Below are 6,462 nucleotides of genomic sequence, written 5' to 3'. Positions count from 1 at the left end.
GATGAACTTGCAAGAACCGGTACAAAGCTCGATCTCGAATCGGATAAGGCGCTGATACCCATGCCCATAACCACTTGTAAATTACTTATAGACAGGGAAACCATCAAAACCTCACAACATGCGAACTAAGCAGACAGACATGGCCGAACTGGAACAGCGGTCGATCGAAGATCTTGCTAAGATTCAACAGAGAATCTATAAGAAAAATGATAGGTGTTTTAACTGGTCATTGTTTAATAGGCAGCCACGCTAGAAGGTTAGGACTCCCTTACTTCGATTTCTGTAGAAGCTGTCTTAATACAGAAGAAGAGGAAACACTCAGACACCTTTTATGTGAGTGTGAAAGCCTAGCTATGAGAAGGCTGCGCACTCTCGATACAGCATTTCTAACCGATGTAACGGACATAGCCCATCTAAAACTAACGAAGCTCTGCTCGTAGAGTAAGGATAAGCTCCAGTGGTATCACAATGGACCTGCCGAAGGTCTAAGTGTGTCTTACGACAACCACTCTACCTACCTACCATTGTAGTTCTTACTTTATACTAAAACACTTGCAAAAAATTAAACTTGGAACCGTAAAAGAAAAAGTCCCGTACGATAGAAAAGTGATTAACTGTAAACCGATAGTTTGTTGAGAAACCAAGAGAAAAAGCACAGTCTCAAAGGCACTCGCGATGAGTATGAGTCGGAGACTATGATATGGCTTTAAAACTAAAAATGTATATTAAAATGCAAATCTAATGCATTTATGTGTCACATTTATTTTCTTTCTTCAAGCGTACTTTTCAAAACTACAAAACACATAAACAAACTTCAACTCATTCGTACATAGAAAATACAATCATAAAAACTTTGCAAAATACATGACAAAAAGAACTCGGACATTTATATACAGTTAGGCAAATAATACCTCATCATGTTGGTCTCCTTGCCGCGGGGATGAGGCTTAAGTGGTGGTTTGAACCCTTATCATGGGAATCAACTCAACACGAACTAAGAGGGAAGCTCCATATGGGGATTGGCTAGCCATCCATCCGCTTTACGGCGTATTTGGTGGCCATCCAATCACCATGCGAAGATCATCGTACCGATGAAGATCCCTTATTATTCGTAACTTCTTCTCATTCCATTATTTCCTCTCCTTGCCCACCTTTGGATCCAGTGTGTTATGCGACACCGTACCCATTGGACGGTTTGCAACCAAGGGGCTTACCAGACCAGCTGTATTTCAACGACGCCTTCCTAACACCGGGCCTACTTAGAGAGTAACTGTGGGCTTGCCACGGCACCGGGCGCTGCCGTGGCGGACCGTTTGAATTCCCTTTTATATCCATAGAAAACTGCACTCGCCTCGTCGAGTAGGGGGTCGTACGAAGAAGATGAACTTAAATACTCACTTAAGCGGCAAAACTTGCACTGTAACGGGAGCAGGAACAGGCCAAGGATCAACCGCGATAAGGAAAAGCTGAAGGCCAAAGCTCGGTAAAGGCCGCAGTCAAAGTTTGTGACCTATTTGGCAGCAAGTCCAACCTGACGAAGCAAGACTAGGAACGGTTGGCTTGGGTCAGAGAGGAGATCAAAAATGGCCGGGCCTTCTACGCAGCAAAACCACTTGAAGAAGAATTAGTCATCAAGAGATAGCGTTCTGCGGATAGCGAGGCCTTAGCACCATCGAAAAAGCAAAAGCACAAGCACGAGATGGCTAAACTGAAAAACTGAGACGAGGAAAGACCTACGACGTCGATAGCAGTGGCAGCGGCCAGCTCCGAGGCGGTCAATTGATATCGGAATTCAAAAACGGTAGCCAAAAGTTCGAGTGTAATTTTGGCAGTGTGACAAGTTGCACCGTCCTGTTGAAACCAAATGTCGTCCATGTCATCCTCTTCAATTTTTGGAAACAACTCGTTGAGCAAGTCTCGGTAACGCTCGCCATTTACTGTAACCGCGGCTCCTCACTCATTTTCGAAACAAAATGGCCCGATGATGACCAAAACTGAAGACCAAAAACTGCACCAAACAACAGTGACTCGTTGTGGATGCATTTGCTTCTATACAGTAACGTGTGGATTTTCTGAGCCCCAAATCCGACAATTTTGCTTATTGACGAAGAGAGGCTTTGGAACGAGAAAATTCTGTTCTCAAGCAAGAGAATAGAAAACAAGGCGACCTTGTGGCATTAGAGCGAGAGTACGAAAATAGAGAAAAGCGCATTTCTGTGACACAAGCAGAAATTCAGATTATGGAGGGGAAATTGCGCTTGATTTTTATAAAAGGTCAAGTACGTAGGCTGAAAAAGGGTGAAAGAAAAACAAAAAGGTCTGAAAAGGGCACTGCCCAATCAGTTACTTTGTATGTATGTATGTACAAGTGCCAAAGCCTATAAATTATTATGTAAGAAAAAATTCCTCCTACCTGGAGTTAGCAGGGCGAAAATTAATTAAATTACTGGCAGCCTCCACACAAATGGACTCAATCCAAAAACGGTGCGTTTTAAGTTTCGAAGAAATCAAATAAGGCAATCATACTGTTACGACATTTCGTCGGACTCAACACTACCACCTCTAAAATATATGCAAGTGGCAATGCTCAGAGGTAAGTAGTTAAAATATATATTACAAAAAAATATTTATATCTTTTATTCTACTTCTCTTCAATAGGTCTTATGTCTAAGTGGGAGCAGCCGGTATTTTATGATTTTGTTCGTACTCGTAAAATGACCGAAGGTATAATAAAGAGCATTTTGGAAAGATGCCAAAATTGTGGCTACAATATTGTCGCGGTTGTGTGCGACCTTGGAGGCACCAACAGATCACTTTGTAATGCTCTAAATGTCGATGATTAATTTAATCCTCATAAATATATTTCGTTTTTGTAGGTTTATTTTACCGAACGAACAATTTTAGTTTTTGCGGATGTTCTCCATCAACTCAAATTTTTAAGAAACTATTTCCTAGATACGGGTTTCTTAATCAAATGGAAACTTTTAAAAAATGATATAACTTTAAAGTTGTTGTCATGTAAATTAATTATATGCGTTTTTCACAGTGTTTTTATGACACACGGTGTTGCGCTTAAATGAGAGAATTGAATCGCTAAGTACGAGGTGATAACCGTCGGCCTTTACTTCCCAAATTCAACTGCCTTAAAAATCACCTTAATTCTTAAACTGTAAGCCCTAAGCTCCAAAGACGCTGGTCTTGCACTTAGCTGCAAGGGATCGTATTTCGTCGCGAGGCATAGCTCGCAACATTTTTGAGCTTCGACGTTTCCGCTACCGCTGCCGCTATATGATTTCTGTGTGAACTGTTATTTTACGTTCTTGCACTTTACTGCAAGGAATCATATTACATCGCGAGGCATAGCTCGGAACATTGTTGGCATCGACGTTTCCGCTGCCAACTGTTATTTTTTGCTTAGCTGGTCGCTCGTGTTAACTCCTCCCTCACTTAAATAGAAGACGTGCTCAGATTTCTTGAAACCATCGATTATAGTTTGAAGGCAACGCTGGCGTCTGTTTCTCTGATGCCTTTGGTAGAGTTTTGTTGCGGCATAGCAGAGGAATAGAAAGATAACTACGGCCAGTCCAGAAATTATTGGTCTTCTTACAAGTCCCACTTCTATTTGAGCGATGTGTCGTAAGTTCTTCATACTTAGCTTTTGTAAATACGATAAGCTTGGTATCTCTTCGTGTCCCCTTATATAGAGGAGTGTAGATGCTGCTGGTTCTGGAGATTTCCTCACGTAGCTCTTGAGATTTCAGTATAAGGTATGATTTACCTTTATCTCGTCGTCAAAAGTGATGAGAAATGTCCCGTTAATCGCGTGCTCGTTGATCGTAGATGTTGCATCATTAATGATAATGACGCCGTCATTGATGATCGTTAGAGTTGAACCGTGTGCAGTGATTCTTGAGCGTAGTTGTTGTGCGCATGTTGTATAGGGCAGCTTTTTGCAGAACGTTATTGTAAGGGCAGTACTGCAGTTTCCAATCGGCAATACCTGATTACCACAATCTGCTATTTTGTAGTCTTCAGCGAAGTTAATTATAATGTCATTGTGTTGAACAGTGTGTGGGATTATTTTTTCACATACTATGTTAGGCTTAGGATATTTTATGATAAAATGCAAGAAATTATTATTTAGTAAAACTTTGATTTGAGCTACTTCCATTAAGACAGTAATAGTGATATTTGTAGAGTGTTCATTGATAATGCTTTTTAAATCTTTTGAGTCAAATATGGCGATCTTAACTCCAATTTTTGAAAGTGTAACTGATAACATTAGTGCTTGTAATTCTGAAATCATTATTGGGTCTTTTGACAGTAATGCTTCGTAAAATTTTTCTGTCTTAATTTGCTTTATCTCCATGTCTTCCAGGTTTACTACGCTGGTTTGTTTATTAATTTGCTGCTGCATTTTTGTATTAATGGTTATTTGTCTAACTTCTGATTCTACAAGTTCTTTCTGTGTAAATTTAACCTTTTCAAAGTCGTCAAAGTCCGGAGTACCAGCTACAACTTTTAAAGCGGCACCTAACAGGTTAATACTCCAAGCATGCCTGTGGTGAATGTTTACTGTAGCTATTAGAGTTTCTATGTGTCGTATGTCTGAGTCTAGTATCTGTCTCATGTGTGATTGTGGGAATTTGTTTCTTAATTTCTCTGTATCTATTATTATTACAGAGTATAACGTTAAAGTAGTAGAATGTTTTAAGTACTGGAAGTCCGTCTAAATGGTTACGTCCCTATCCATGATTGGTATGTATGTATGTAGTTTGCGTCGGTAAGTTTTGCTGTAGTCAGAAAGAGTGTAACCCAAATACTAAGAAATAAGAGAATAGAGAGAAAGTTAATGTTAATGTTTACCTTAAATTGTCCTTGTGGACCACCCTCCCTTTAATTAAGACAGTTGTCCCCAAGTCTGCATCGATTTTATTTTCGGTGTACAGAGGTGTTAATTTGTTTCTTTAACGTTTATTCGTTTTTACAAGGACTGTGTCACCTACTCGAAACTGTCTGTCATGTCTTGTTTCGTTCACTCTGTTCAGCTGAAGTTGTTGTGCTTTGTGAACTCTATTTTATTCTGTAATAATTATTTCCTTCTGTTCATTCTTGTCGAAAATATCATTAACTATATGTTTTGTATACCGGAATATTGTTGTTGGAAATGTTTGGTTTTGAATAAACGCTAGTATGGGTAATTCGCGGTGGACTGCATTAACAATGTCTTTTTTGACAACGTGGCAAATTCTCTCAATTAACAAATTTCTATTTAAGAAATGTATTGTGTGTCGGATTTTTTCCCCGAACAAAATAACTGTACGATCAGAAGCTACTTTATTTTCCTCTATCTATAACCAAACGTTTCTTTCTATTTCCCTGTTCGTTTGTTGCAAGTCCTGGGTTTCTGTATTTACAATTTCTGATACGCCCGTTGGGTAAAGATATAATTTTGAATATATGGGGTCTTCATTCTCAGTTTGGATATTTCCAATGATGTTAGTGTTGTATGGGAGTGCTTCGTTTGGTTCCGCAAAAACACCCGTCCGGTTTCCTAACATAAGTTGAAACTTTTTTGATATAGACTGAGGGACTTGTATTTCTTCAATATTTGTAAAGTTGACGGCAGCACATTTTAAAAATTTAATTGTTTCGGAACCGCAATTTGTTATTAACTTCCTATTTTTGAAGTCTAGTAAAACATCACTTTGTTTAAGTAGGTAAAGTCCAACTATGCCGTCAAATGTCGTGAGGTTGGTAGTAAGAATAATGTTGTGTTGGTATTAAAAAGATGCATAGTGCATTTCTTGTCTATGACGTTATAGCTATGAATTGATTTTACTCGAAAAGGTTTATTTATTGGGGTGATATGCTTTAGTTCTTTTAATGGTTTTACATAGTTTTTCGAAGCTCCTGTATCTATCAGTAACTTAATCGTCTTCCCTTCTACTGTTCTTTCAATGAAGGGGAGCAAGGAGCTGTGCCCTAAAAAATTAATTTGGTCATAGTCTGTAAGCTCGTCGTCTATGTCATCTACTTCGGCGTCCGCGTTAGTATGATATTCTTGATCATCTTGTTTAGGTATGTTGTCATCTGTCTCTACATGATTAATTCTTTGTTGTTTCGGTCCTGTGAACCGTGCACTACTATTGTTTGGTCGTTTATTTGCTTGTCCCTGATTGTTATATTGAGTGTTCTGTTGTTGAACTGGCCACTGGGTTTGTCTCTGAGTCGCGTTGTTCTGTTGGTATTGGGTAGACTGACTAAAACGGAATGATGTGTCTACTTCCATTGCTTGGACTGGTTCTTGTTTTGTGAGAATTCCTGTTTCTTGTAATGTGGGCTTTTCCCTTGATGTCTGTATCTCGAGTCTGGTACTATACTATTTTCCCTGCTTTGTTATCTTTGTTCAGTTTTCTCAACTTTTTCTTCCATGCTACGCGCAAAGTTCGTAGCGAACAT

Source organism: Anastrepha obliqua, chromosome 6 (genome assembly GCF_027943255.1).
Source record: "Anastrepha obliqua isolate idAnaObli1 chromosome 6, idAnaObli1_1.0, whole genome shotgun sequence".
Classification (NCBI taxonomy): Eukaryota; Metazoa; Arthropoda; class Insecta; order Diptera; family Tephritidae; genus Anastrepha; species Anastrepha obliqua.
The sequence above is the reverse complement of the archived record's forward strand: the minus strand, read 5'-3'. Positions refer to the sequence as shown.